The sequence below is a fragment of the Corvus kubaryi genome, unplaced genomic scaffold (assembly GCF_017639235.1).
Source record: "Corvus kubaryi isolate FWS band 111438036 unplaced genomic scaffold, C.kubaryi_AGA036_p1.0 split3-73, whole genome shotgun sequence".
Classification (NCBI taxonomy): Eukaryota; Metazoa; Chordata; class Aves; order Passeriformes; family Corvidae; genus Corvus; species Corvus kubaryi.
This window is the reverse complement of record NW_024582091.1, coordinates 43,804,650-43,815,092: the sequence shown is the minus strand read 5'-3', so window position 1 is coordinate 43,815,092 and position 10,443 is coordinate 43,804,650. Positions and strand designations below refer to the sequence as shown.

The window sequence follows — 10,443 nt, the reverse complement described above, 5'->3', positions numbered from 1 at the left end:
CTTAGCAAGGACGTCCCTTCCGGGACTATGCTTGCTAACCTATGACACTAACGTAAGTTATTTAACCAAAGAAACCAGTAACAGGAAAATGAGGTCTTGCTTTCCTCGATAACTAGCATAAGTTACTTAACCAAAGAAACTAGTAACAGGAAAATGAGGTCTTGCTTACAACATTATTTATCTTGTCACCAGAACTAAGTTTATCACCTAAAGATAATAACTGCAATTACAAAACCATCTTCTCACTGAATAACAGTGAGAAACAGGAAAAGATAAGTCACACCACACCCAGAAACTTTTCTTGCAGGTGATTTTTTTCCAGCCTTCAAATATTCACTTTAGTCCTCCTACTTCTAGCTTAATCAAAGACCATGTGACGAACTTAATCAAAAAAATTGCCCTTAAATACTCACCCAGACTCTATGAGTCTGCCTTCATGCCCATCAGCATTGCAGTGCATGGGCCCATCTCAGCAGAAGATCTCCCCCTGTCCTACCTCCTCTGTGCCTCCAGGCGTGAAGCGGTGGGCGGGATGCTGTTCCACCAGGCCACATCACAGCTCCCCTGCTGCTTCTGTTTGGACTCTCTCCAGGGGAATATTGCTACAAAAGCATATTTTATTTAATTTGATCAATACCCCCTTGAATGTAATGAAGGATTACTTCACCAGATGTTCCCTACTTTCCCCCTGGGTATTAATTACGCATATTCTTCCCCCCCTCTTCTCAGTAAGACACAGGGGAAACTAGCCACTGGTGATGGCTTATCTGTACAGATTTCATGTGGTTTCTCATCACAAGACAGGGTTTAGTAGATCATGCAGCTAGACTAAGTGGTTTATTCTGATTTCTGTCACTTTGCTTTTTTTTGTCCAAAGTCCACAGGTGGATGCTCTAAAAACAAATTCTGCAAAATTTAGATGGTATCTCTCCTCCTTAAAACCTCTCTACTGAAAATTTAAGTTGGAAGTATATAATGGTTCATGCAACCTCTTCCTTTCCCATGTCAAAGTAGTTCTAGTTCCTTAGACACTTTATCTAGGTACTTTTCAAACTTCTATGTACCTTAGGTGGAAACACTCAGAAGTCTCAGTTATTCTTTACTTCAGTTCATGATGAGTTGTTTTAGACATACTCTTATCTCCAGCTACATCTCTCCAAGCAACATGAAAATATTGTCATATTTTTTCAAAATGTCACAGGGACTTTCGTACATTTCAAACATGATTGTGGCCAGAAGATGTCAGACGGGAAGCAGGCTTTTGACTGCAGCGGCACATCCTGCACACTCATCTGATGTCCTCAAACAATGCCTTCAGTTCCCACTGCTGCACTGCCTTCCAGGGGCTGGTGGACCTCCAAAGCTTTCCTGTGTGCATGGTCTCCCATCTGCTCTGGCATGTCTCCGTGTTGGTGCTTCCAATGGCAGAGGCTGGGTGTGCTCAGAACGCTGAGCCAGCCCAGGCCTCAGGGCAGTGCCAGTGTTCGGCACAGCTGTTGTCGTGCAGTGAGAGTTGTCACACTGGCAGCTAAAGTAAGTTTCCTAGTGGGCAGATTCTCCTTCCCAGCTCCTCTTTTAGCCTTTTTTTTTTTTGCCTCCCCTTTTCTTGCCACAGCTTCTTCCTGCCTGCTCGCTGCATTTCATCTTCCCGTCTGCAAACAAGCACTTTGCTCCGTGACCAGCCACCAGCCAGCTCTGTTCCAAACACACGGCTTTCCAGCATACAATCCTTGCTGGCCCACCCCGTGCTCCACAGCCGCCCTGGGAAGCCCTCAGCACTTCACAGTGGCTGCCTCTCTCTGCTTCGTCTCAGTGCTTCTCTCCCTCCTTAAGAAGGTGTGGCATCAAAAGAGAAGTGTTTGCTTTTGTTCTAGGAGGTTATTTAAGGCTGCCTGTTGCATAATTAGGAAATGTTTCCACCAAGTGATTAGCAGCCTACCCAGGACTATCTTTTTTTCACCATGCACTTGGGAGTACACCCAATCTTTTGCTTTGTGCTGAGCCATTTGCACTTTCCCCCGCAGTTCTTTTCAGTGGAAAGGGCCAAAGGCATGCTCATCTTCTGGGAAGAGCCTAGGAAGGCCCCAGGAACGGCTGGCGCCAGATGAGCTGCATCCATTCCCTCATCCCACATGGGACAGACAGGAGGGGCTCCATCTCAGCTGGGTAAGGCAGGGCTGGTTCTCACACTGTCCCGCTGCACTGTCTGTGTTTCAGAGAACGTGATGTGAGTGTACAACTTCACCTTGCCCCTTGCTAGCCAGAGCAACAAGCACTGCAGCAGATGAGGTTTTATTTCTAATCATAACAAAAGCAGGGACAATGCTACCTAATGGGCAATGAAAGAACTAATTCTCTAGACTTCCAATAGAAACAATCTAGTCGTCTGTAATCCTCTGGAGACGTTTTCTATACCTACCTTTTCTGAGGCATCCCCTCCCCAGAGGCAGGCAGGTGCCCTCTCTCCCTCTTCACTCAGACTGTGCAGCGTGCTTGCACATGCCCCGTGGAGCCAGCAGCCCACACGTGTCCTTCGAGAGCTGCTGTGCTCTGCTTACATGGTCAAGGCTAAAAATGGCACAAGACCTTGGGAGAACTATTCCCTTAAGAACCACTTCCTGACATTTAACTATGTTTTTTCCTTTTTTTTTTTTTTTTAATTTGGCTTGAGAAGTAACATTGCTACTATTTGTAAATGTTTCCTCCCTCTTCAATAATGTTCTCCATGTCTTTCCAGTGTCTGTTGAAAGCAGAGGAAAATACCACAGGCTTCAGTAGCCATCATGCATTATAGAGTTCAATAAAATATTCACATACCACAGCAATGAGCAAGATACAGCGTTGCAGGCTACAGCTTGGTCTTCAGAGCTTCATGAGAAGTTTTACCCATGTTTCTTTCTAAAAGAAAAAAAAAGAGTGACGACACACTTTATATGAATCAGGAAAACAACCCATACTTTCCTTAGCACTTAATTTGTGGACTGCACTGTGGTCGACTTGAAGGAGGCAGACAGTCAGTGACAGCTTTCCCAGTGAGCAGAGTCACTTGGAAGTCCTCAGGTTCAAACCCATCACTCTGAGGTCTGGGTTACCAGCACAGCAGAGGAAGGCACATTTACCTAAGCATCCTCATTCATTGATTAAAACAGTGAAAGGAGAAGACCAGAGAGGAGTCTCTTCTTAAATTTCATGCAAATTTCAGTATTGAGACTGGAAGTGACCCAAAGAGCCACTAATACTGTTACCGTCCCAAGGGGCACCACAAGCCAGGCAAGATGTTGCTTGTCAACACACTTCAGTTCTTCCACAAAGAAGGCCCTAGAAAACCCCACAGCTACACTCTGCCTCTCTACCTGCAGTTTTACAACTTGACATCCTTTTCCTGAGGAAGGTGTCACCTTCACCATACAGAACTGACCTGTTTTTACTTGCAGCTTGAAGTCTTCCACTGCCATCCTTAAATTCTGGTTGCAAGAAGTAAGCCAGTGCCTGGGTTAACACCACAAGCTTTCCAACAAAGCTTCCTCTTCACTTCAAACCTTGATTGTTGGTGGAACAATCTGATACCAAAGATAGCAAATGCTTAAAACTACAATTACAGAGCAGCCAGGGGTATTGTGTGTGGTTGAATAAGGGGAAGTACTTGACCTCATAGCACCCTTAGTTCCAGATGAGCAGTCCTGAGCCTTTTGAATACGTATCTGACAGCTTGCTTTTTTGTCAGTGTTCGTCCTTGAGGTTATGTATCATATTTTTAACGAAATAATAATAACTTCATATAAACATTTGCTGGTGGGTATTGATGACAGCTGCTAGAGGAATGCCGAACAAGCAGTATGTACCCACAAGAAGCACGGTACAGCTGCTGCAGCACATTTAACATGTAGTACCTTCAGCCATAGAGAGAAAGAAGGAAAAGGTGAACAAAGTATTCATTTTATGGAGAGAGGAATTAAGCACTGGAGTTCAGTTTCCAACAAACATAGCATTTAGATGAATCCTTTTAGAGGCCTGTCTGTGAATAAGATGATTTTGTGGGTTTGGGAGAATGTGTGGCAGTTCTTAAGTCTCCCACAATTTTCCTTTATAACCTAGACAAGTCATTTAACCTGTCAATGCTTCAGGTGTTGGTGTTTTTTAAATAGCATGCCTAGTAACACTGCTCTGCATAACATTTTCATACACTAGATCAGGTGTTTGAGATACTCTATATAAATGTATATTATATGTGCACACCCCAGCCTATCTTCTAGTGCTGGTGCAGCAAACAGACATCACCCTCATCTCTTGAATGATGTGACAATGTTTCTGTAAGAGAAGGAAATGGCCAGAACCAGGCTCACAGCTGACAAGCTCTACAAGGAGGCTCATAATCACAACTCACTTTCTATTTGGCGTCACAATGGGCAGTTTCATCAAGGACTGACTAAACAGAGGTGCAAGATTAGCTTGACAGTCTGTTAAGAAATCCATCATTTCCCCATTTTAGAAGGCTGCAACTATATGTTTTCTCCAAATTTGCATGAGTCTTGCTCCTGTTATTAGAAACAACAGACAGAACTTGGGACACTTACCGGCAATTGACAGAAATGGACAAAAAGTTAATAAATAAATCACCACTTAGCATAAGAAAAGTCTCTAGAGTATGCTTGTGTTACATTTTATTTGCATACTTTGAAATTTATACTGATTTAAATTGGCATGACATTATTAAAAAATGTTTGAAAGGGTTTTGCACAATTTTAATTAAGTTTTGTAAATAAATTTGTAGTTGCCAGTTTACATGATATACCCTGGAGAAAGAGCCTTCCTTTCACCGAAAGACTAAGATGAAGGTAAAACTTCGATTAAACTACTTCAGCCTCAGATAAATCTCATTGTTGACACTTTCAGCTGACCTCAGTAGTTTTATTTTTAATATTGTAGGTAGTAATGTAAATTCCAATCTCACTGCTGGAGCAGAGAAAAGGTGTAGAAAAAACACTGTTGTCTTCATCTGGGAATTTGTGACAAGATTTTGAAGACAATTGTCATGGTTGACAAGATACACCAGTGCCTCTCTGTGGGTCAGTTATTTCGGTAGCTATTGCCTGGCCTGCCTGCCATTCTCCACCACTGTTTCTTCTTAACCCTGGCAGTGCACATCAGAGTTCCCACCCAGGCACTCAGCCTTGCTGGGCAGAGAAGGTTTGTGGTGCCACAGTATCCTTACAGAAAACCCCAGTGATTAAGCCAGTGCTGTACTGACTGCTTACATTCCACTGTTTTATATGAAGAAATAAGGATCTATTTAAAATATTTTAGCAGACACAGATACAGAAGCAAAAATTTCCTATCACTGGGCACTCATCATAGTGCTTGGGAAACTGGGATGCAGCATTGCTTTGGCTCAGACAGAACTGGTTTGAACTTTGGCTCCTTTCTTAAGATGAATCCACAGTTCTCACATTTTAAATGTACAAGAAACTGTTAAAGATTTCCTGTTAAAAAAAAAATTACTCTTCTTTCTCTAATCTATGTAGAAATAAAACAGGTGTTTTACAAGGGAAAAAAAAAAACCTTAAATAATTTAGTTGCCTGACCAAGAATGAGATAGGTCAAGGAATCATAGATGGAAAAAACTTGCCATACTGAAGTCAGTGACAGATTTTCCTCTTGTCTTTCTGTGAGGCCAGGTTTCCACATTCTGCTTGTGAAATCAGCCTGAGTATCATAACAGTTCTAAAAACCAGGTAGTCAGGAAGAAAATGCATTAGAAAAGTTAACCACATCCAAAGTGGTTGAAAAAAACCTCACACAACACTTCATAATTAAAAAGAAGCAATGCTATCAAAGCAATATTCATAGTATCATGTCAGTTCTGCCAAAATACTATTTCACAAGAAATGAGAAACTCATGACATAATCAGATGGTCTGCTTAAAATTCTCATTAAAAACAAGTAACACTGAAACTGCAGATTTTTGTTAAAGTGAAATTTCTGTGTGAATCCGAGCTAGAGTAATTGCAGGCGTAGATTTCTTCTGCCGAATTTTTATCACTTAACTAGAATTCTTTGGTGACAAGTTCAGTATTAGGGTTTCAAAAATTTCAAAATCTTTTGTGAAAGAAATTCTTCAGTCCCTCTTAGTGATTTTTAATTTGCTTTCTTAAAGATTTTTAACCTAAGAATTTGATTTCTAAATCGTAATAGAAACAAGCCAATGTTTAATATGCAATGTTTCTTACTCTGAGTGTTATATTTCCCTTATGGAATGGATCAACATTTTCAAATAGGGCAGAGTACCATTTCTGCACGCCCTCTCAGAGACACTGAAGAAAATCCAGGTGTGCCCAGGCTGCTCCCATGGCAGTAGGAATGCCATGAGCCCTTTCGAGTGCACCCAAGGGCAGGTCCTTCACAGCTGATCATTGACGGGAGGTTCAAGACCAAGTAGACACACTAGGTATTTCTTTTCCATGATTTCTAGAGGAGGAGGCAAAAATAAGGGAGAAGCAGCAGAGGGAAGATGAGGGTCAGAAAAAGGGGGAAGAGGTGCTCCATATGGGAGCCCATGCAGCTGGACAGCAGCCCATGAAGGATGCACATGAATATTCCCGAAGGACTGCAGCTTGTAGAGAGCCCACATCAGAGGAGATTTTTCCTGACAGCAACTGCAGTTCATGGGCAAATCAGTGGAACAGAGGAAGTGTGAGGAGGAAGGATTAGCAGAGAGAAACCACTCTGTACTGATCATATCCACCCCTGCCAGTCTGAACCAATTGGAGTGGGTAGAAGAGTCTGGATTGAGGGAGTTAAATTGAGCCTGGAGAAGGGGAGAGGAAGTGTGTTGTTTTAATGTTCTTTTTGTTTTCACCATTTTAGTTGGCAGTTAATTACACTGATTTTCCCTTAAGTAGTCTGTTTTGCCCATAACAGCAATTGGCAAGCACTGTCCCTGTCTTTATCCTGGCCCATGATCTTTCCCACCCTTTTTTCTCCCTATGTCCTACAGGAGAAGGAGGGGAGGGAGGAGGGAGTGAGCAGCTGGGTGGGTATTTGGCTGTTAGCCAAGATTAACCCACCACAGCCTTCTTTTGGCGTCCAAGGACTTCTTTGTGGGAAGGGGCAGAGATGTCCTACTTTTGCCTTACCCTGCCTCTGCCACCCAGAAGTATGGCTGGCACAGCCACTGACTGACCAGTGCTCCATATCTGGGATTTCTAGCAGCATCTCAAACTGAGTCAGGGGTGTCTCCCCATAGTCCTGGCAGGAAATGTCATCCTTGGCCTCCTCTAGAATTAGGCTGGGTCTAGCACTAGGGGACAGCTCAGGACCTCCATGCTCAAGCCCCATGCTGTCCAAGCTGTCCTGCTCCAGCTGGTTTTCTGAAGAACTTTTCAGGGTGGTTTGTCCTGCCTCTTTGGCCTGTCCACCTTAATTTTGCTATGAAAAGATTAATTGATTTTATAAAAATGATACTGCATCTTTTATACGGGTTATAGCAGAAGAAGGCGGCATGTGTGGCCTTTTGTTACTAAATACAGCCATCTAGTGGCTACTTCTGGTTTAGTTTTCAAAAGAGAACAGTGCTAACAGAAGACCAAGAGAATGACGGGGCACAAGTCAGAAAATTTCCTTCCTCCTCGTACCTCACACAGAGTTACCCTGAAAGTCTTGGCCCTCTTGGCCACTTGGCCATCTCAAATTGTGGCTATTGGCAGACTTTCTAAAAAAAAAAAAGCCATGGTAAGGTCAGGGTACAGAATGCCCACCAATACCAAATGGGTAATGCCTGACTGAAATGGCAAGAGTTCTATTGCTCCTTGCATTAATTCAGTATTTGTGTGAATATATATCTATAAAAACCATTTACACAAACACTTAGCATCCTGGTGTACTTTTGATCCTTTTCTTTTACAAAAACAGGTTCATTTCCTAAATAAAATACTTTGTTACTTATTTTCTAAAAAAATCTTAGGCTATTTTAGCATTTCCACTTTGGTTCAGAGAAACGTTGACTCAAGAGTCTTAAAGAAATGTATGAAAACTGAAATAAAAAAGAACACAAGTATTTAACAGCTTTATTTCATATAAATTGCTTCACACATCCTAAACAGGCCATGCGGGAACACTTACTATTTAGCTAATAGTCAAATCATGAAATGATAAAAAGGAGCTGCAGAAGAAACTGCAGAAATGTCTGACAGTAATCAAATCATGCCCACGCACCGTGCAGAGAATGGCAGCAGGAGGAATGGGTGTATTTTAGCCAGACAAAGGGAAAAGCCGTTGTGGTCACTTATGCCCAGCCATGGGTCGTCCCCCCCCCAGTGCTCCACTGCCTAAGTGCTGGATGAGCTGTTTAGGGGCCCCACAAAGCTGTAGCACCTCAGAGCAATGCGTGAAAGGAGGCAGGACTCTCCACCTCATCTCTTAGTGCTGTTTGCTTTAACCAGGGACATGCACTGCAGTCTACATCGTAAAGCATCAAAAATAAAATTAAGCAGAATAACCTTTAGCAGCTATGTTTGTATTCTCATGCCAGTGCAGTTTGCCTTGTGTGGCAATCTGTCTACAGAAATAAATCAGCATTTTAATATGAAATGCATACTAATGAGACAAATCCTTTTTTAGCAGATTATAGACACATCATGAAGACAAGCCCTTTCACGCACATGTAATTAACATAGAAGAACATATGGATTTATGCATATGGATTTTTATATATGGATTATAAGGTCTGCGAGAAGAATGTAGAAATCTAGGGTCAGAGGAAGCATTCCAGTTCCCTGGTTTAACCTCCTGTATCACATCAGCCATTTGTTTCACTGTTAGCCTTTTCTTTGATTGCAAGTGAGTGTGAATATTATTCCTGCAATGGGCTGGTCCTCCTGAGCTCCCCTTTCAAGCTCACACACTCACAGGTCAGGCATGTTTCTGCCACCCATAACCTCACAGCCCAGGGATTTGGGTGCCTGCCAGCCATGGCCTAGGTTTGCAAGGCAAGGTTGCATGGCTTTGGTGCGTCTTTATTGAGGACACTGTGAGGAACTGTGGGGGATACCTAAGCTAAAGCTGTACCACATGAGAGAAGTAAAAGCAAAGGCAGGACTAAAGACGTTCAGACAAGATTAACTTCTAACAAGAGGATTCAGGTGACAAGTGGCAATGTGAAGCAGTATAAATCCCTGAGAAATAAAGCAGAGAGTCAAAATGGCTCAACAAGATCAAGAATCAGCCTGTTTCAAGGTCTGATGGAGGCTGCTATGTCCCCTGGTCACTGAGGGCTGCCAGACTAGCAGTGACACAACACACGTCTGCATGCCAAGATACAGTCCAGTAGCACATTAGCCCCAGAAATCTTCTATGCACTATGCAAATCTTCTGGTCACTAGATTATCACTATGTTGTCATAAAGTTGCGCATAACCTGCTTATGCAACCTTTAGGCACAATGGATGCCCGAGAAAAAACAAACCAGTGAATAAACAGTTACAAATCATACTGAGCTGAGAACATCCTACAATCCAACTAAGAACATAATACTCATACAGCATGATCTTCACATCAAGATTTCCAGTGAGTAGGGTTCAGGGCCTTCCTGTTGAAAGTTCTTTTATTTTTGTGCTATTTAGTGTCACTGAGCTTTTGAGTATTTTAGAGCTGGCTGGGCACTGACCCCACAGGTCTCTGTGTGCGCTCAGCACCTGAAAAAGCTACACCCCAAAGCAGCGAGAGGGGTCACAGCCCACAGCTCCTCTGACGACAAGGTTCAGCTGCAGTGGGCTTTTCACATGCAGCCAGACTATGGCATCTTCCTCATCCTGGAGAGAGGTTACCAATACACGTGTCTGTTCCCATCTGGGGAAGGCCTAGCTTTAAGTCCAAGGTACTTCTGGGAGCCTGTCCCAGGTTTCATATGAGTAGTAGGTGGCAATCAACCGGACAAGGCAGTTTCCAAGCTGTTGCCTGGCTGCTGCTAATCGCTCCTTTTAGGCAGACGCGGGCCGTGCGGCCGGGATTACCGCCGGCCGCTGGGGAGCCCAGTGGATGCCACGAAGGAGCGCGGCTCCACCCCCGCGCACCGTCCCGCGGCCGTGGGAGCTGCTCCCGCCCCAGCCACGGGAGCCTCCCGGCCCGGCCCCTCGTGCCGCGGAACACAGGCAAGCGAAAAGCTCTGCCCGTCCCCCTACGGCCGGGGGAAAGGCCCAGCCTGGGACCAGTTCTTCAGGAGCCGATTGCCCCAAGCGGAAGAGCATCTGCCAGCCTCTGTTCCGCCTTTGCCTTGGTGCCGACACTGGCCCAGCTGGCGAAGCCCGGCCCGGCCCAGCCCTGCCCCTCCCCGCCCGGCCGTGCCCCTCCCCGCCCGGCCGTGCCTTGCCCCGCCCGGCCCGGCCCAGCCCTGCCCCTCCCCGCCCGACCCTGCCCCCACTCCCACCGCTACACACCCCAAGAGCGCCAT

At 44.4% G+C, this 10,443-nt stretch overlaps 1 long non-coding RNA gene across 1 annotated transcript; it reads right to left on the bottom strand.

Moving 5' to 3' along the window:
• Positions 1–56: 56 nt before the first annotated feature.
• On the bottom strand, positions 57–5,513 carry LOC121659323. Its single transcript, XR_006014281.1, has 3 exons — positions 3,419–5,513; positions 2,818–2,898; positions 57–602 (listed from the first exon to the last, which is right to left on the bottom strand). It is a non-coding gene; the product is annotated as an uncharacterized LOC121659323 (long non-coding RNA).
• Between the last annotated feature and the right edge of the window lie 4,930 nt (positions 5,514–10,443).